The following is a 22,210-nucleotide window of genomic DNA, read 5'->3' as shown; positions in this document are numbered from 1 at the left end:
ATGTTATAGTATACGTTTTACATTTTTATTTATTATTTTTTGAAAAAAAGGAATTCTAGTTCTCTATAATAGAATAAGATTATCAAGAAATAACTTTTTTTTATGTAGGTGTTTGAGCTGGTCCTATGCAGGCCTGGAATCCTCAACCTCGATTAATGGATCACGCTGCTTGGACTGGTGGTAGAAGATAGGGAAGCAATGTGCGAACCCCCCCCCCCCCGGCTTTCTAAATGTTGCTAGGCCTTTTTTTGAGGGGAACAAAGCAGGTATTAAACGGGATTTGACCGGGCCGGCTAGTTTTGCAAGGGATGATTGTAGGGGCAAAATATAATTTACTGTAAGGGGTTAAAAAAAATGTCCCCGGGTTTCAATTGAAAAATCTGGTCACCTTAATATAGGGTAAAGGAGCCATTCCAAGAACTTTACCAGATTCTGGTTACTTTAAGCAGTTCAAGTTTGCAACAGAGAGCACACAGGAGATAAGCTGGAACCGGCCAGGGTCAGGAAACCAAAAGAGCAAAAGAAAAACAATATTCTTACATTTAGCTATGTAATCACTGAGGACTTTTAAACTGCTATCTGGCTTCTCCCAGGTGTAATGCGTAAGGTACAGCGGTACTGTAGCTTTGCAGGCAGGGACCGGTCTTTCTATCTGGCTTCTCCCAGGTGTAATGCGTAAGGTACAGCGGTACTGTAGCTTTGCAGGCAGGGACCGGTCTTGCTATCTGGCTTCTCCCAGGTGTAATGCGTAAGGTACAGCGGTACTGTAGCTTTGCAGGCAGGGACCGGTCTTGCTATCTGGCTTCTCCCAGGTGTAATGCGTAAGGTACAGCGGTACTGTAGCTTTGCAGGCAGGGACCGGTCTTGCTATCTGGCTTCTCCCAGGTGTAATGCGTAAGGTACAGCGGTACTGTAGCTTTGCAGGCAGGGACCGGTCTTGCTATCTGGCTTCTCCCAGGTGTAATGCGTAAGGTACAGCGGTACTGTAGCTTTGGGGGCAGGGACCGGTCTTGCTATCTGGCTTCTCCCAGGTGTAATGCGTAAGGTACAGCGGTACTGTAGCTTTGCAGGCAGGGACCGGTCTTGCTATCTGGCTTCTCACAGGTGTAATGCGTAAGGTACAGCGGTACTGTAGCTTTGCAGACAGGGACTGGTCTTGCTATCTGGCTTCTCCCAGGTGTAATGCGTAAGGTACAGCGGTACTGTAGCTTTGCAGGCAGGGACCGGTCTTGCTATCTGGCTTCTCCCAGGTGTAATGCGTAAGGTACAGCGGTACTGTAGCTTTGCAGGCAGGGACCGGTCTTGCTATCTGGCTTCTCCCAGATGTAATGCGTAAGGTACAGCGGTACTGTAGCTTTGCAGGCAGGGACCGGTCTTGCTATCTGGCTTCTTCCAGGTGTAATGCGTAAGGTACAGTGGTACTGTAGCTTTGCAGACAGGGACCGGTCTTGCGTAATTTCTGCTTTGGGCCATGACAGCTTGTCTGTTTCAAGAAAATGTTATAATTTGTAGTTATAGTCTAGAATTCATCATGACCCACTAGTGGATATATCACTGCTTTGTACCTGTTTTGTTATCTATATACCTGCTTGTTTTTGTGTTATTTTTTTTTTAACTTTATTAAAAGGGTTTCATGACCTGTTATGATAACCTGGAAGTCTGATAATCTGTGTTATGCATAATTTTAATCTACTCTGGGAAATGTATTATATATTACTAGTTTTCCAGTAACAGGGCTCCTTATAAGGGACACTAAACTATACATTTATGCATATGTTAAGCTATTAATAGCATCCACATTGCTGCATTTGTAGCTGTTCCAGATCCATGTGTATCCTAATTTTGACCCTCTGTTAGTGTTTCTACCTTTATCCAATGACCACACAGCCCTGGATGATGTTTTTTTATCCAAGCCTTGCAAGCTGTTCCTGCTTTTAGTAACAGTGAGTGCCTGCCACCTGCTTTCCTGATACTTTATATTCAGTGGCAGAGTCATGAGCCACTCTGATAACTCAGTTGGGGGGAAATATTGCTTTAAAAAGTGACAAACATGGATAAAGACACTTAAAGGGACACTGAACCCAAGTTTTTTCTTTTGTGATTCAGGTAGAGCATGCAATTTTAAGCAACTTTCTAATTTACTCCTATTATCAATTTTTCTTCGTTCTCTTGCTTTCTTTATTTGAAAAAGAAGGCATCTAAGCTATTTTTGGTTCAGTACCCTGGACATCACGTGTTTATTGGTCGGTTAAATTAATCCACCAATTAACAAGAACAACCCAGGTTGTTCACCAAAAATTGGCCGGCATCTAAACTTACATTCTTGCTTTTCAAATAAAGATACCAAGAAAATGAAGAAAATTTGATAATAGGAGTAAATTAGAAAGTTGCTTAAAATGGCATGCTCTATCTGAATCATGAAAGAAAAAATTTGGGTTCAGTGTCCCTTTAAGAGTCAAAGGTAAAGAAACTTCCCACTTTGACTGTGGTCCCTACATTTGACATTTTTAGCAGGGGTACTCAAATCTTCTAGATAATCATTCTTGGATTTTATTGCACCATTAAAATATTTTGGTCTTTAATCTACAAAATTACAAGTTGCTATTGCTGTCAGACAGACAAACAATATTCTCTGCCGTCCAAGTCTTTGAACATACCCATAGAGTCTATTGTGCCCAATGAGTAATGCATTAAAATCATAAATGTAATTAATTTAAATTGTAATGTTGACTCCCATATATTTTTCTAAAGTTTTTAAGAGCTTCCACCTTATCACAGTAATAATAATAATTTGCAGCGTGCGGTGAACTGGAGTGTCATGACTGGAATTTTTATTTATTTTTTATGTCACGGATGTGACTGATGTTTTTTTGTCAAAGAGAATAACTAACATGCACATCTTTGATATTTCTTGGTAAAGCTTTTTCAGATTACCAATTCCTAAGGAATTACCTATGAACTTACTTGGGTGTTCAGTGATCTGTGCCAAAAGTATTTAATTAGTTCATAAACCCTTGACATTTTTGTTCTGCCTGGTGAAACTCATAAAAACAGGGAACATTGCTTGTCATCGCTGTGAAATTGTCTGCAATTTGGAGGTATTACAGCTTGAAATACCTTGCATGTATCAACTCAAATCAAAGTTGTATTCTGTTGTATTTGGCTTTGTAAAAAGAGAACACCTGAATACCAGCCTTTCTTACAATAAATGAACTGAAGCTTTCATAGCTGCTAACCCTAGAGGTGGTAGAGTATAATCAGGCACACCGCTCTGTTGGCTCATTTATCTTTGCCGTCATTTAAAATTAATTATACTTTGGTGAATGAAAAAGATTTCTTTATGGACTTTCATTCTGATGAAGTATGTGGCACACAGAAGAGGCTAAAACCAGCTAACATGTCAATTAGTTGAAATATTGTTCAATATTAAGATATTTTAATTTAGTTTGTTTACTAGAACTAAAATGTGAGTACAGTGCTTCATTATTAATGTAGCTGAATCTTTCAATTGTAACCAGATTTGTTTCCTTACCCAGTGATATTTATTTTTAGTAGAAAAAAAAACATACTCAAATACAGAGATGGAAAAGATATCTTTATATGTGTTGTGTTAGAAGTCTGTTAGCAACAATGTATGTGTTGTGTTAGAAGTCATTTAGTGTATATGTATGTATGTGCGTGTTTTAATGTATGTGTGTGTGTCTATGTTTATGTGTTTGTGTCTGTGTGTATGTGTGTGTGTTTTAGTGTATATGTGTGTGTGTTTTAGTGTATATGTATGTGTGTATGTGTATATATATATATATATATATATATATATATATATATGTAAGTATATGTATATACAGCATGTGTGTGTGTGTGTGATATGTATGTATATATATATATATATATATATATATATATATAAAATCACTGTTAACAAATGAGATATTGCAATTAGAATGGAGACGTTTGGAAGAATTAGAATCAACAAACTTTCATATTCCTTAATCTGCTGCTCCCTCTCTGAGTACTTTGGCTTAATCAATGACCGTCATAGTGAATTATCCTGAATCTGATTTCTGAAAAGTATAATATAAAATCTGTTTCTGTCAAACACTTGGCTGAATGTTCCCAGTATCTACATACTCGTCTGGATAACTCTCTGCATCAACAGGTTATAGATTAATGTGCAAATTATTATTATGGATATATACCAGAACCTAGGTATGCTTTTCAAAGAAATATACCTAGAGAACAAAGCAAATTATATAATAGAAATAAAGTAAAAAGTTAATTAAAAGATCATGTTCTTTCTGAATCATGCAAGTTTCATTTTGACTTTACTGTCCCTTCAACAAAAGCATTTTAACACGCCTGATACCTGTTTCGCACACCCTATACTGTTGCGCTCAAATTACATTCAATCAGTTCAATTTTGCACCTGCATGCTATCTGAAATACAGATTTTACATTCATGCTTTAACCCTTTCACTACCGGGACTTCCAGACAAAAACTTGCCCAAAATACCAGAGCATTTTTAGCATTTCTGCTATCACTCTATTTAAACAGAAATAGAGCCTTGTTTTTTTTTTTATTTACCTATCAAATCTATATATATTTTTTTAAGTAGACAACACAAGGTATTGATCTAGGCCCATTTTGGTACATTTCATGTCACCATTTCACCGCCAAATGCCATCAAACTAATTTTTTTTTTACTTTTTTCACAAACTTTGGGTTTCTCACAGAAATTATTTACATACTGCTTGTGCAATCATGGCATACATGTTTGTAAAAGTTTCTCTGAGATGCCCTTTGTTCAGAAATACTAGACACATATGTCTTTGCATTGCTTTTTGGTAATTAGAAGGCCACTAATTACAGTTGCCCACCACACTTCAATTATTCCTGGCAGTGAAGGGGTTAATTAGGTATCTTAAAAGGTTAATGTTAGCTTTAGTGTAGAGATTAGCCTCCTATCTGACACTTCCCACCCCCTGATCCCCCCTAACAGCTCTCTTTCCTCCCCCACCCCTTACTGGTCACCCCCATTTTAAGTACTGGCAGATAGTCTGCCAATTAATAAAAAAAAAAATCTGCAGTGTAGGATTGCCCTAACCCTTAAACCTCCCAGATTCCCCCCTAAAAAACCTGCCCTGCATTAACTATTGTCGCCATCTTAGGTACTGGCAGCCTAAGATGGTCCCCCCACCCGTGACCTTTATTTTAGGTTCCCCCCACCCCCTTTTCCGTAGTGTAGCTGTCCCATCCCTCCCTTTCCCTTTAAAAAAAAAAATCCTCCAGCGTAGGGCCCCTCTCACTTCGTCCCGCTCCCTCCCGCCTCCCCTGCTGGGCCTGGGAAGGTTTTAAGAGATATGAAAATGGCGGGATTGGGAAGGGTCAAGGCTGTGTGTGTCAGGGAGGTAACTAGCCATTTGCAGAAGCTGAGCTGGCAGCCACTTAAGAAAAGAGGAGCTTCTTCTCTAACTAAAAGTAATACATCCCTCTTATTTAGTTTAGGTCACATGATATGTATTTACGCAACCTACATGTACAAATATACTAGCAGGTTTTCTGTACTTTAACACTAAAACAGCCATCTTGGAAACTTTGCAGCCATGTTGTAAAGGCAAAATTTTGCACTACTGACACTACTGATTGTAGGGAGGATGCCCCACTTGAGGTGTGAGACTTGTCTCAGTTTAGACCTCTGTAGTTTTTCCCCTGGTGTGCATGTATATGCATTTGTGTGTGTGTAGGTATGTTCAGTTAACAATACCACATAATTTCATGTTTTTATTTTTTCCTAAAGGTATGAAGAATGGAAAAATTGTACATGATTCTTAAGGACTTTTGAGTGCCTTCATTATACATAGTAACATAGTTGAGGAGGTTGAAAAAAGACAGAAGTCCATCGTGTTCAACCTATACAAATCTTAAATAATCTACAATAAAAGCTCCTGGTGATTTTAAATTAATCCCATTAAAAGGTGACCCATTTACCACCAGTAATCATATCCCTGAAATCTGTTTCTACGCAGAAATATATCTAACCCAATTTTAAATGTATCTAAGGTATTAGCATTTACTACCTACTCAGGTAATGAGTTCCTCAATTTAATTGCTCTTAAAATGAAAAAACATTTAAGTTGCTGGAGATTAAATCTCCTTTCCTCCAGCCTTAAATTGTGACCTCTTGTCACAAGCAATTTTCTTGAGAAAAACAGAGCTTCCACCATCTCTGTACATGGGCCTTAAATGTATTTATAAGTAATCATGTCACCTCTCAAGCACCTTTTTTCTAGAGAAAACAGATCCAGTTTGGCTAACCTCTCCTCATAGCTTAAATTCTTCATTCTCTTTATTTTCTTTGTGGCTCTTCTCTGAACTTTTACTAAGTCAGCAATGTCTTTTTTGAGGTGAGGTCTTACCAGGGATTTACATAGTGACAGAATTATGCTTTCCTCCCTTGTATCAATGTCTCTTTTAATACATGCTAGTATTTTCTTAGCCTTAGAAGCCACTGCCCTGCATTTCTGCATTGTGCATCCATCTTTAGCTTGCTATCTATAAGTACTCTCAAGTAGTGATGTCGCAAACTTAAAATTTTCCGTTCGCAAACGGCAAACGTGAATTTCCGCAAATGTTCGCGCACGGGCGAACCGTCATTGACTTCAATAGGCAGGCGAATTTTAAAACCCACAGGGACTCCTTCTGGCCACAACAGTGATGGAAAAGTTGTTTCAAGGGTACTAACACCTGGACTGTGGCATGCCGGAGGGGGATCCATGGCAAAACTCCCACGTAAAATTACATAGTTGATGCAGAGTCTGGTTTTAATCCATAAAGGGCATAAATCACATAACATTCCTAAATTGTTTGGAATAACGTGCTTTAAAACATCAGGTATGATGTTGTATCGATCAGGTAGTGTAAGGGTTACGCCCACTTCACAGTGACAGACCAAACTCCCCGTTTAACGCACCGCAAGCAACCGCAAACAGTCCATTTGCACAACCGCAAACTCCCCATTTGCACAAGGTTGGATACCAAGCTAGCCTTGTCCCGTTCCTTGTCCTCACTGATGTCATTGAAGGTCTCTTCCTCCACCCAGCCACGTACAACACCAAGGGTCCCCGAAAGGTGAAAACAAGCCCACAGGGACGCCTGCCATGTTTAGTCTTCCACCTCCTCAAAGCTACCTTCCTCCTCTCACTCCTCTTCTTCAGACTCCTCTCTCTGCGTTGCCTCTCTCTGCGTTATTATAAGGTGTGTTAAGTAGTACTATTCCTATCAGTTTAATCCCTGTTAGGGGACGTGTATATGGCATGGATTTTAGGAACCGGAGATGGAAAAAGATGCTTGGTTGGTCCTCCTACTTCAAAAATGGGGCACTGCGCGTGCAATCTACTGTGCCACCAGATATGAGTGGTGTGTTAAGTAGTACTATTCTTATCAGTTTAATCCCTGTTACGTCCCCTATCAGGGGACGTGTATATGGCATGGATTTTAGGAACCGGGAGATGGAAAAAGATGCTTGGTCGGTCCAGCCACGAGATAGATAGATTTGATAGATAGATAGATAGATTTGATAGATAGATAGATACATAGATTAGATAGATAGATCAATAGATGCAATAGATAGATTTGATAGATAAATAGAAAGATTTGATATAGATAATTTCCCAGACAGAGAATTACAAGACGTGCGGTCTGGGACCCATGGTAAGGTTACTTCCTTTTGCACAATCGAGTACAGGTTGGGGATTGCCTTTTGTGCAAAGAAATTTCGGCAGGGTACCTTCCACTGCGGTGTCCCCTATCAGGAGATGTGTATATGGCATGGATTTTAGGAACCGGGAGATGGAAAAAGATGCTTGGTCGGTCCTCCTACTTCAAATTTGGGGCACTGCGCTTGCAATCGTGGCCGGACTTTTAGCCGACGGACATTTGGCAGACGGACATTTGGCCGAAACACAAGTGGCTGTCAGATAACAGTCCGGCCACGAGATAGATTTGATAGATAGATAGATACATAGATTAGATAGATCAATAAATGCAAAAGATACATTTGATAGATAGATAGATAGATAAATAGATGGATTTGATAGATAGATAGATAGATAGATAGATAGATAGATAGATAGCTTGTATGGTAAAAGCTGGCGGGCTAAGAGTTCAGTCAAGCCAGCTGTCAGATGCCGGGCAAGGGGGTGACTTTGTGACATTGGCTGCTTACGCTCAAACATGTCCTTGACAGACACCTGACTGTGGGCAGATGAGCAGGAACTGCTCTGGAAGAGAGAAAGAGTGGCGGATGGTTGAGAGGGGGCAAGGAGGACAGCAGTGGTTGACGTGGCTGAAGATGCTGGACCAGGAGGAGGATGGCGGCTTTGAGTTTGTGTGCTGCTTCTACTCATGTGTTGATCCTATAGGCGTTTGTGATGTGCGATCATGTGCATTCGCAAAGCAGTTGTACCTAGGTGGGTGTTGGACTTCCCACGACTCAGTTTTTTTGGCACAGGTTGCAAATGGCATCGCTGTTGTCAGAGGCAGACACACAAAAAATGCCACACTGCTGAGCTCTGCGATGACGGCATTCTGGTGGTGGACACAGCATGCGTTGATTGGCGTGCTGTCTGGCTGACCCTGGGTGCCGATGCATGCTGTCTGACTGTGCCACTAGCTCCTTGCAACGACCTCCCCCTGCTTCCAACTCGTCGTCGTCTTCTCCTCCTCCTCTCTGTCTCCCCATCTGAACTTTCCCCCTGTTCTTTTATTCTAGCGGGCACCCAAGTGACATCCACGGACGCATCGTCATCATCAACCGCTTCACTTGTATCTGACAAATCAACAAAGGAAGCAGCAGTGGGTACAACATCATCATCATCACACCGTATGTCCATGTCTGTAATGCTGCCTGACTGAGACATATCACTGTTATCTACATCCTCTGTCAATGATGGTTGCGCATCACTCATTTCTTCCAACTGATGTGTAAAAAACTCCTCTGCCAGATCAAGTGAAGCGGCTGTGGTGCTAGTGTTGGTGGTGGCGGCAGGCGGGCGAGTGGTAACTTGAGAGGTGCCCGAAGATAAGCTGGAGGAGGATGGTGCGTCAAGGTTCGGAGCGGAAGCTATAGAAGATTGGGTGTCCTGTGTTAAAAAGTCAACTATTTCCTCAGAACTTTTCGAGTTCATGGGACGTGGCCTCTGAACACTGGGCATTATTCTAGGGCCAAAGGGAATCACGGCACCACGACCACGACGGCATCTGCGAGGTGGCCTTCCTCTGCCTGTCATTTTTTTTTAAATGTACACTTACACTACTATTAAACAAGATATGAGTGGTGGCACTGGGCAAGTGGGCACAGTATACGCTGTGAGCCTGACACAAAAAAGCAGACTGATGTTTCACAGTCCAAAAAGTTTTTATTTTTTTAAATGTACACTTACACTACTATTAAACAGGATATGAGTGGTGGCACTGGGCACAGTATACGCTGTGAGTCTGACACAAAAAAGCAGACTGATATTTCACAGTCCAAAAAGTTTTTATTTTTTTAAATGTACACTTACACTACTATTAAACAAGATATGAGTGGTGGCACTGGGCACAGTATACGCTGTGAGCCTGACACAAAAAAGCAGACTGTTTCACAGTCCAAAAAGTTTTTATTTTTTTAAATGTACACTTACACTACTATTAAACAAGATATGAGTGGTGGCACTGGGCAAGTGGGCACAGTATACGCTGTGAGCCTGACACAAAAAAGCACAATTATATATAAATAAGTAACCAGCGCCTAGGACTGATATCTGCTCACTATAATAAAGACCCCCCAATAGGTCTAAAAAACAGAACACAGAAAATAGGATATATAGGAGCGCCACTGGCTAAGATATACCACAGGAGTCAAAATATTAAAATCGAATATTTGTACAAGTATTTAATAAAATCTGCGTAGATAAAAAATAACAAAAATTGACAAAAATTAACAAAAATTAACAAATAATGAGATCAGAATATTAGACCGAACTGATGAACTCACTGGAGTACAAATCCTAGGGATAATGACCCTTTGATTCCTACTGCATGGATATAATCCAAAAATGAATTGGTACAGCTCATATGTTTAAAAATGAGATCGTGAAACGTATGTGTCAATATAACCATAAAAATAAAAATGAGAATATGAATTCAAATATAAAAAATGAAAGGAAATATAATTGTGAAGATAAAAATCCAGTAAAGGATTAGTTTCTTAGTGAAAGACCCATGTTATGAGTCTAAAAATAAATTTCCTTTATCAAATTTGAATAGATAGTGATAAAAAATATATATATATAAGAACAAATCAAATCCTTGTGATATATAATACTCCTGTGTATAATGTGCAATAATATAATACAATCAAAAATGGGTGAGTTAATGCAATACAATCAAAAATGAGTGGGTTTAACCATTTGTAAACCTAAAGCTCAACTAAGCTGGTACCAGCTATAATTCAATTAGCTTTGGGACACACCGGTCCGTTCTGATAATAAAACTTTCCAATAATTGATATATATCTGGTTATAAAATCATATCGTGTGACAATTTATGAAACAATCAAATAATAAACAATTAAAACATTTATGTCATCATTATAAACAATTGAATGAAAAAAGAATAATAATATCAAAAACGGATGAAAAAATGTCCAAAATCTATCAAATCCTGATGAAATGTAAGTAGTAATTTCTTCCTTAAAAGTCTAATTTGAGTAAAGTCCTTGAGTATATTGAAGTCCAAAGTCCTAATCCTTAGATAGAGGTATACATATAAAAACCTAAAAAGAAAAAAGTGCACTAAACAAATGTGCTTCTAGGGTAAGAAACTAATCCTTTACTGGATTTTTATCTTCACAATTATATTTCCTTTCATTTTTTATATTTGAATTCATATTCTCATTTTTATTTTTATGGTTATATTGACACATACGTTTCACGATCTCATTTTTAAACATATGAGCTGTACCAATTCATTTTTGGATTATATCCATGCAGTAGGAATCAAAGGGTCATTATCCCTAGGATTTGTACTCCAGTGAGTTCATCAGTTCGGTCTAATATTCTGATCTCATTATTTGTTAATTTTTGTTAATTTTTGTCAATTTTTGTTATTTTTTATCTACGCAGATTTTATTAAATACTTGTACAAATATTCGATTTTAATATTTTGACTCCTGTGGTATATCTTAGCCAGTGGCGCTCCTATATATCCTATTTTCTGTGTTCTGTTTTTTAGACCTATTAGGGGGTCTTTATTATAGTGAGCAGATATCAGTCCTAGGCGCTGGTTACTTATTTATATATAATTGTGTGTCTTTACCTAAACAAGTAACAGCAGCCGGACACAGGAGTTGAATTTAAAAAAAAAAAAAAAAAAAAAACGACCACGACGGAACCTGCGGGGTGGCCTGCCTCTGCCTGTCATTTTTTTTTAAATGTACACTTACACTACTATTAAACAAGATATGAGTGTTGGCACTGGGCAAGTGGGCACAGTATACGCTGTGAGCCTGACACAAAAAAACAGACTGATGTTTCACAGTCCAAAAAGTTTTTATTTTTTTAAATGTACACTTACACTACTATTAAACAAGATATGAGTGGTGGCACTGGGCAAGTGGGCCCAGTATACGCTGTGAGCCTGACACAAAAAAGCAGACTGATGTTTCACAGTCCAAAAAGTTTTTATTTTTTTAAATGTACACTTACACTACTATTAAACAAGATATGAGTGGTGGCACTGGGCAAGTGGGCACAGTATACGCTGTGAGCCTGACACAAAAAAGCAGACTGATGTTTCACAGTCCAAAAAGTTTTTATTTTTTTAAATGTACACTTACACTACTATTAAACAAGATATGAGTGGTGGCACTGGGCAAGTGGGCACAGTATACGCTGTGAGCCTGACACAAAAAAGCACAATTATATATAAATAAGTAACCAGCGCCTAGGACTGATATCTGCTCACTATAATAAAGACCCCCTAATAGGTCTAAAAAACAGAACACAGAAAATAGGATATATAGGAGCGCCACTGGCTAAGATATACCACAGGAGTCAAAATATTAAAATCGAATATTTGTACAAGTATTTAATAAAATCTGCGTAGATAAAAAATAGCAAAAATTGACAAAAATTAACAAAAATTAACAAATAATGAGATCAGAATATTAGACCGAACTGATGAACTCACTGGAGTACAAATCCTAGGGATAATGACCCTTTGATTCCTACTGCATGGATATAATCCAAAAATGAATTGGTACAGCTCATATGTTTAAAAATGAGATCGTGAAACGTATGTGTCAATATAACCATAAAAATAAAAATGAGAATATGAATTCAAATATAAAAAATGAAAGGAAATATAATTGTGAAGATAAAAATCCAGTAAAGGATCAGTTTCTTAGTGAAAGACCCATGTTATGAGTCTAAAAATAAATTTCCTTTATCAAATTTGAATAGATAGTGATAAAAAATATATATATATAAGAACAAATCAAATCCTTGTGATATATAATACTCCTGTGTATAATGTGCAATAATATAATACAATCAAAAATGGGTGAGTTAATGCAATACAATCAAAAATGAGTGGGTTTAACCATTTGTAAACCTAAAGCTCAACTAAGCTGGTACCAGCTATAATTCAATTAGCTTTGGGACACACCGGTCCGTTCTGATAATAAAACTTTCCAATAATTGATATATATCTGGTTATAAAATCATATTGTGTGACAATTTATGAAACAATCAAATAATAAACAATTAAAACATTTATGTCATCATTATAAACAATTGAATGAAAAAAGAATAATAATATCAAAAACGGATGAAAAAATGTCCAAAATCTATCAAATCCTGATGAAATGTAAGTAGTAATTTCTTCCTTAAAAGTCTAATTTGAGTAAAGTCCTTGAGTATATTGAAGTCCAAAGTCCTAATCCTTAGATAGAGGTATACATATAAAAACCTAAAAAGAAAAAAGAAAAAAGTGCACTAAACAAATGTGCTTCTAGGGTAAGAAACTAATCCTTTACTGGATTTTTATCTTCACAATTATATTTCCTTTCATTTTTTATATTTGAATTCATATTCTCATTTTTATGGTTATATTGACACATACGTTTCACGATCTCATTTTTAAACATATGAGCTGTACCAATTCATTTTTGGATTATATCCATGCAGTAGGAATCAAAGGGTCATTATCCCTAGGATTTGTACTCCAGTGAGTTCATCAGTTCGGTCTAATATTCTGATCTCATTATTTGTTAATTTTTGTTAATTTTTGTCAATTTTTGTTATTTTTTATCTACGCAGATTTTATTAAATACTTGTACAAATATTCGATTTTAATATTTTGACTCCTGTGGTATATCTTAGCCAGTGGCGCTCCTATATATCCTATTTTCTGTGTTCTGTTTTTTAGACCTATTAGGGGGTCTTTATTATAGTGAGCAGATATCAGTCCTAGGCGCTGGTTACTTATTTATATATAATTGTGTGTCTTTACCTAAACAAGTAACAGCAGCCGGACACAGGAGTTGAATTTTTAAAAAAAAAAAAAAAAAAAAAAAAAACGACCACGACGGAACCTGCGGGGTGGCCTGCCTCTGCCTGTCATTTTTTTTTAAATGTACACTTACACTACTATTAAACAAGATATGAGTGTTGGCACTGGGCAAGTGGGCACAGTATACGCTGTGAGCCTGACACAAAAAAACAGACTGATGTTTCACAGTCCAAAAAGTTTTTATTTTTTTAAATGTACACTTACACTACTATTAAACAAGATATGAGTGGTGGCACTGGGCAAGTGGGCCCAGTATACGCTGTGAGCCTGACACAAAAAAGCAGACTGATGTTTCACAGTCCAAAAAGTTTTTATTTTTTTAAATGTACACTTACACTACTATTAAACAAGATATGAGTGGTGGCACTGGGCAAGTGGGCACAGTATACGCTGTGAGCCTGACACAAAAAAGCAGACTGATGTTTCACAGTCCAAAAAGTTTTTATTTTTTTAAATGTACACTTACACTACTATTAAACAAGATATGAGTGGTGGTACTGGGCAAGTGGGCACAGTATATGCTGTGAGCCTGACACAAAAAAATCAGACTGATGTTTCACAGTCCAAAAAGTTTTTATTTTTTTAAATGTACACTTGCATTACTATTAAACAAGATATGAGTGGTGGCACTGGGCAAGTGGGCACAGTATACGCTGTGAGCCTGACACAAAAAAGCAGACTGATGTTTCACAGTCCAAAAAGTTTTTTTTGTTTTTAAATGTACACTTACACTGCTATTAAACAAGATATGAGTGGTGGCACTGGGCAAGTGGGCCCAGTATAAGCTGTGAGCCTGACACAAAAAAGCAGACTGATGTTTCACAGTCCAAAAAGTTTTTATTTTTTTAAATGTACACTTACACTACTATTAAACAAGATATGAGTGGTGGCACTGGGCAAGTGGGCACAGTATACGCTGTGAGCCTGACACAAAAAAGCAGACTGATGTTTCACAGTCCAAAAAGTTTTTTTTGTTTTTAAATGTACACTTACACTGCTATTAAACAAGATATGAGTGGTGGCACTGGGCAAGTGGGCCCAGTATAAGCTGTGAGCCTGACACAAAAAAGCAGACTGATGTTTCACAGTCCAAAACGTTTTTATTTTTTTTAAATGTACACTTACACTACTATTAAACAAGATATGAGTGGTGGCACTGGGCACAGTATACGCTGTGAGCCTGACACAAAAAAGCAGACTGATGTTTCACAGTCCAAAAAGTTTTTTTTTTTTTTTTTAAATGTACACTTACACTACTATTAAACAAGATATGAGTGGTGGCACTGGGCAAGTGGGCCCAGTATAAGCTGTGAGCCTGAAACAAAAAAGCAGACTGATGTTTCACAGTCCAAAAAGTTTTTTTTGTTTTTAAATGTACACTTACACTACTATTAAACAAGATATGAGTGGTGGCACTGGGCAAGTGGGCCCAGTATAAGCTGTGAGCCTGACACAAAAAAGCAGACTGATGTTTCACAGTCCAAAAAGTTTTTATTTTTTTAAATGTACACTTACACTACTATTAAACAAGATATGAGTGGTGGCACTGGGCAAGTGGGCACAGTACACACTGTGAGCCTGACACAAAAAAGCAGAGTGATGTTTCACAGTCCAAAAAGTTTTTGTTTTTTTTAAATGTGCAACTTACACTACTATTAAACAAGATATGAGTGGTGGCACTGGGCAAGTGGGCCCAGTATAAGCTGTGAGCCTGAAACAAAAAAGCAGACTGATGTTTCACAGTCCAAAAAGTTTTTTTTGTTTTTAAATGTACACTTACACTACTATTAAACAAGATATGAGTGGTGGCACTGGGAAAGTGGGCCCAGTATAAGCTGTGAGCCTGACACAAAAAAGCAGACTGATGTTTCACAGTCCAAAATGTTTTTTTTGTTTTTAAATGTACACTTACACTACTATTGAACAAGATATGAGTAGTGGCACTGGGCAAGTGGGCCCAGTATACACTGTGAGCCTGACACAAAAAAGCAGACTGATATTTCACAGTCCAAAATTTTTTAATGCTTTTTAAATGTACACTTACACTACTATTAAACAAGATATGAGTGGTGGCACTGGGCAAGTGGGCACAGTATACGCTGTGAGCCTGAAACAAAAAAGCAGACTGATGTTTCACAGTCCAAAAAGTTTTTTTGTTTTTAAATGTACACTTACACTACTATTAAACAAGATATGAGTGGTGGCACTGGGCACAGTATACGCTGTGAGCCTGACACAAAAAAGCAGACTGATGTTTCACAGTCCAAAAAGTTTTTGTTTTTTTTAAATGTGCAACTTACACTACTATTAAACAAGATATGAGTGGTGGCACTGGGCAAGTGGGCCCAGTATAAGCTGTGAGCCTGAAACAAAAAAGCAGACTGATGTTTCACAGTCCAAAAAGTTTTTTTTGTTTTTAAATGTACACTTACACTACTATTAAACAAGATATGAGTGGTGGCACTGGGCAAGTGGGCCCAGTATAAGCTGTGAGCCTGACACAAAAAAGCAGACTGATGTTTCACAGTCCAAAATGTTTTTTTTGTTTTTAAATGTACACTTACACTACTATTAAACAAGATATGAGTAGTGGCACTGGGCAAGTGGGCCCAGTATACACTGTGAGCCTGACACAAAAAAGCAGACTGATATTTCACAGTCCAAAATTTTTTTATGCTTTTTAAATGTACACTTACACTACTATTAAACAAGATATGAGTGGTGGCACTGGGCAAGTGGGCACAGTATACGCTGTGAGCCTGAAACAAAAAAGCAGACTGATGTTTCACAGTCCAAAAAGTTTTTTTGTTTTTAAATGTACACTTACACTACTATTAAACAAGATATGAGTGGTGGCACTGGGCAAGTGGGCACAGTATACGCTGTGAGCCTGACACAAAAAAGCAGACTGATGTTTCACAGTCCAAAAAGTTTTTATTTTTTTAAATGTACACTTACACTACTATTAAACAAGATATGAGTGGTGGCACTGGGCAAGTGGGCACAGTATACGCTGTGAGCCTGAAACAAAAAAGCAGACTGATGTTTCACAGTCCAAAACGTTTTTTTGTTTTTAAATGTACACTTACACTACTATTAAACAAGATATGAGTGGTGGCACTGGGCAAGTGGGCACAGTATACGCTGTGAGCCTGACACAAAAAAGCAGACTGATGTTTCACAGTCCAAAAAGTTTTTTGTTTTTAAATTTACACTACTGTTACACCAGATATGAGTGGTGGCACAGTATACGCTGTGAGCCTGGCACACACGCTGGCAGGCAGGCAACTGCAATTAGATTACACTAGCAGACTGATGTTTCACAGTCAAAAAAGTTTTTTTTTTTTAATTTACACTACTGTTACACCAGATATGAGTGGTGTCACTGGGCAAGTGGGCCTGGCACACACGCTGGCAGGCAGGCAACTGCAATTAGATTACACTAGCGGACTGATGTTTCACAGTCCAAAAAGTTTTTATTTTTTTAAATGTACACTTACACTACTATTAAACAAGATATGAGTGGTGGCACTGGGCAAGTGGGCCCAGTATACGCTGTGAGCCTGACACAAAAAAGCAGACTGATGTTTCACAGTCCAAAAAGTTTTTATTTTTTTAAATGTACACTTACACTACTATTAAACAAGATATGAGTGTTGGCACTGGGCAAGTGGGCACAGTATACGCTGTGAGCCTGACACAAAAAAGCAGACTGATGTTTCACAGTCCAAAAAGTTTTTTGTTTTTAAATTTACACTACTGTTACACCAGATATGAGTGGTGGCACAGTATACGCTGTGAGCCTGGCACACACGCTGGCAGGCAGGCAACTGCAATTAGATTACACTAGCAGACTGATGTTTCACAGTCAAAAAAGTTTTTTTTTTTTAATTTACACTACTGTTACACCAGATATGAGTGGTGTCACTGGGCAAGTGGGCCTGGCACACACGCTGGCAGGCAGGCAACTGCAATTAGATTACACTAGCGGACTGATGTTTCACAGTCCAAAAAGTTTTTATTTTTTTAAATGTACACTTACACTACTATTAAACAAGATATGAGTGGTGGCACTGGGCAAGTGGGCCCAGTATACGCTGTGAGCCTGACACAAAAAAGCAGACTGATGTTTCACAGTCCAAAAAGTTTTTATTTTTTTAAATGTACACTTACACTACTATTAAACAAGATATGAGTGTTGGCACTGGGCAAGTGGGCACAGTATACGCTGTGAGCCTGACACAAAAAAGCAGACTGATGATTCACAGTCCAAAAAGTTTTTATTTTTTTAAATGTACACTTACACTACTATTAAACAAGATATGAGTGGTGGCACTGGGCAAGTGGGCCCAGTATAAGCTGTGAGCCTGACACAAAAAAGCAGACTGATGTTTCACAGTCCACAAAGTTTTTATTTTTTTAAATGTACACGTACACTACTATTAAACAAGATATGAGTGGTGGCACTGGGCAAGTGGGCCCAGTATAAGCTGTGAGCCTGAAACAAAAAAGCAGACTGATGTTTCACAGTCCAAATTTTTTTTTTTAATTTTTAAATGTACACTTACACTACTATTAAACAAGATATGAGTGGTGGCACTGGGCAAGTGGGCACAGTATACGCTGTGAGCCTGGCACACATGCTGGCAGGCAGGCAACTGCAATTAGATTACACTAGCAGACTGATGTTTCACAGTCAAAAAAGTTAGTTTTTTTAAAATTTACACTACTGTTACACCAGATATGAGTGGTGGCACTGGGCAAGTGGGCCTGGCACACACACTGGCAGGCAGGCAACTGCAATTAGATTACACTAGCAGACTTATGTTTCACAGTCAAAAAAGTTAGTTTTTTTTAAATTTACACTACTGTTACACCAGATATGAGTGGTGGCACTGGGCAAGTGGACCTGGCACACACGCTGGCAGGCAGGCAACTGCAATTAGATTACACAAGCAGACTGATGTTTCACAGTAAAAAAAGTTGTTGTTTTTTTTTAATTTACACTACTGTTACACCAGATATGAGTGGTGGCACTGGGCAAGTGGGCCTGGCACACACGCTGGCAGGCAGGCAACTGCAGTTAGATTACACTAGCAGACTGATGTTTCACAGTCAAAAAAGTTTTTTTTTTTTTAAATTTACACTACTGTTACACCAGCTATGAGTGGTGACACTGGGCAAGTGGGCCTGGCACACACGCTGGCAGGCAGGCAGGCAACTGCAATTAGATTACACAAGCAGACTGATGTTTCACATCAGTCTGCCAGTCACTTTTCTCGCAATCTCACGATGACTACAGCACTGTTTCAAAATCCTTGGAGGTTGAACTTCATCTCCACAAAGCGCTGTATTAGCGAAGCGCTGTAAAGTGTAGCGCTGTATAATGAGGTATACCTGTATATGTGTGCTTATATGTGTATATACAGATATTAACATAGACCGCATTGTAAACACCCTACATTTGCACACTTTAAACTGCTTTGTGGAGTTCTATTTTTAAAAAGTAAAAATGCTCATAATTTTTATTAATAATAAGGGACAAAACTCTTTATTTTGGGGGCAATTGGGGGACATTTTTTAAATCCACCAGAGGTGAAAATTGCTACTGTGAGCTTGCGGGAAGCATTAACCAGCCACTTGTTATTTAACGTGCGCCTGTAAATGGGCGAATTAGCCCATTTACTGGCGCACGTTAATTTAATGCACCACTTGTAATCTAGCCTTTTATACACTAAACACAACTAAGTAAACAGAAAATTCACACACTTGAACACTACACATTAAGCTTTTGGCAAATATTTATATATCTACTTCCAATTAAGAATTATAGTAGTGTTTCATTAACAGTGCAGATAGTTCTTAATTTTATACATGATAATGTTTATTAAATTATTTGAATATATATTTTAACGATATTATGTTCATTTCAATTAATGTCCCATATGGTTTATTCCTTCTGTATACTGCATAGTTTACAGTGTAGTCACAGTCCAGCAAACAATATATACTGGATAAAATCAGCAATACAAATGCATTAAAAAAAAATAATAATAAAAAATAAAAAAAAATAATAAAAAAAAATATATATATATATATATATATATATATATAGTATTCCAATCAGCAGATCTACCCACCAGCTACCTGGGTGCAATTATGTAGTATCATATAACAGCAATAAAATGCACTCTCAGAATGAAGGTGGATGTAAATTTCCCTAAAACGTTAATTAACGTTAAATTAAAGTTTTTTTTTATCCAAAATTTCCGGAGTGCATTTTATTGCTGATATATATATATATATATATAAATTTTGTAGATATTAAAAGAATAATTGTAAAGTTCAAGTAACCTATGATCAAAAACTGGAAAGCACTATATTGCAATGTATGTGTCACTCATTCTCATCCAGAACACTTCACAGCAAGATAATCGGCTCTCAAGCTAAAATTTGTATTTCTAAATTATTTTGAAGGACCCCGCAGTACTGATGAGATATTTTGGATAATCTCACTAGAGCGGAGAGCTTTAGATCAGCAAAGGAGAGAAGGAGACTAATTAGGCACACATATGCATGAGTTACTGTAGTAAAAGAAAAGTATCCTTTGCTCTGTATAAGCTTTTGAAGTGTGATTTAGAACAAATGACTCAAGCTAACAGGGTTGTACTTAGATCTGCAAGGACGTTGGCTGCATTCATTTTCAGGCATATGGTAGTTTTCAGTCATCTAAGAGGCTTGCCAGGAGAATGGCCAAGTCTATTTTCCAAAGGCACTGGGCCATTTCCTGACTTCTCTGAGCACATGCTGCAGATGAAAAGAAACTTTCATGCACATAGACTGCACCCATGGGGTGATTAGTGTACTCCAAAGCAATTTATAGAAACTTCAGGTTGTTCCTCTAAGTTTGCAAATGGTGATCACTTCATATATATCATGATATTTATGCAGCATTACCTATAGGTAGTCATGAATCATACATCTATGTCCCTCTTCCCTCTTTGATGGGTTTGATGTATGTAATTTCCCTCGATTGTAATGCATAAAGTGCCCATGTAATATTTTTTATTTATGTATTTCATGATCTTGAGTGAGATCATATTATGATTTGATTAAGAGGGAGTCCTCTTGGCTTGTAATTGAATATGTTTAAGGATGTTAGTCGCCAGTTTAGAATGATGACAGGGCGTGTCTGAATGACCTGAATGCTAGAGTGGTCAAGTGTCTGGCATAGGACTTTGTTTTTCTGAGCTGTGCCGTTTCCTGCTTGCAAACTGACTGGATGCGGATATAGGATGTTTTATCTGTAATGACTAATAAACAAAATTAGTTTAAAACTGTTTGCAGCCAGGGAAATTTAACCAGGAGTCAATCTTGTGTTTTTCTTATACTTTTACTGACCAGATTTTCCAACAGTTGGTGCATCCTCTGCATCCACCCCCCTGAAAACACTACAGCAACATCTTTTGATACAAATTTTCTTAAAAATGCATCCGACTTAAAAATTCATCCCACTCATTGAAGGTGATCTACTCTAGAAAACCACCTGACATATGTTGTTGTGTAGCAAAAGCTTTACCGCCGTAAAACTGATATTTGATAAACAGAAGGAAGCTTTTTCTTCAGTTGAAACTACATACATAATTGTCATAAGTGGTGCTGTAAATAAAGTTTCAGAATGTTTTATAATACCTTCTGTTAAAGGGACATTGTACACTAGATTTTTCTTTGCATAAATGTTTTGTAGATGATCCATTTATATAGCCCATCTGGGTATGTTTTTGTAAAAATGTATAGTTTTGCTTATTTTTAAATAACATTGTGCTGATTTTCAGCCTCCTAACTAAGCACCAAAGTTTTAAATGTATACTGATATATACAGACTTCAGACTGCTGCTGTTTGTATAATGGGTCTTTCCATATGCAGGGGAGGGGGGAGGTTCTGCTATCAGCCCCTTTCAGTGAGGGTCCCAGGCTAATCTCATCAACAGTGCTAAACTGAGAGCTTCTAAGTAAGTTTTTAAAAGGTTTTATTTTGGATTTGTATATCAGTATCTGTGCATATTATTCTTTATAGACGTGTCTATTACATGCTGTTAAATGAAAATTGTTGTATACTGTCCTTTAAGTATATATTTGCTCTAGGACCCCCATGGATTTCAGGATGCTTGTGGGGTAGTACTTGAATTCTGACTATGGATCTGCTTCAAGTTAGGCTCCTCATCTGTTCCTCAGAATTTCAAAAGTAGTTATATATATTTTGTTGTTGTTGGGGGGGATACAATTCCACTGTTTTCATACCTCATCTTCCCCCAACTTATAACCTCACTTATAACCTATTCTTACTTATTCTCATATGCACACACTCCTTTCACTCAGTTAGTGCCTGTCTCTTACTCCCTCTCTTTTCCATCTCTTTCCCTCTCACTCACTTTCCCTTTAGCTACATATACTGTATGAACAAAAATTAAAAGGTCTATCTGTATTAAACAGATGTGCATGTGTACACACAAATCACTTAGCCAGCCTGTTCTTCAAATGCAGCTAAAATCTCATTAAGTACCTTTCTTTCTTTTCTTTTTTTTTTAATGATGT

General features: G+C 37.7%; 1 protein-coding gene across 1 annotated transcript in view; it reads left to right on the top strand.

Annotated features, from left to right (window-relative positions):
- Positions 1 to 22,210, top strand: part of ME1 (malic enzyme 1) — an 809,599-nt gene that overhangs the window by 784,968 nt on the left and 2,421 nt on the right. The gene's annotated exons all lie outside the window — the stretch shown is intronic.

The sequence above is a fragment of the Bombina bombina genome, chromosome 4 (genome assembly GCF_027579735.1).
Source record: "Bombina bombina isolate aBomBom1 chromosome 4, aBomBom1.pri, whole genome shotgun sequence".
NCBI classification, from domain to species: domain Eukaryota; kingdom Metazoa; phylum Chordata; class Amphibia; order Anura; family Bombinatoridae; genus Bombina; species Bombina bombina.
The sequence above is the reverse complement of the archived record's forward strand: the minus strand, read 5'-3'. Positions and strand labels throughout refer to the sequence as shown.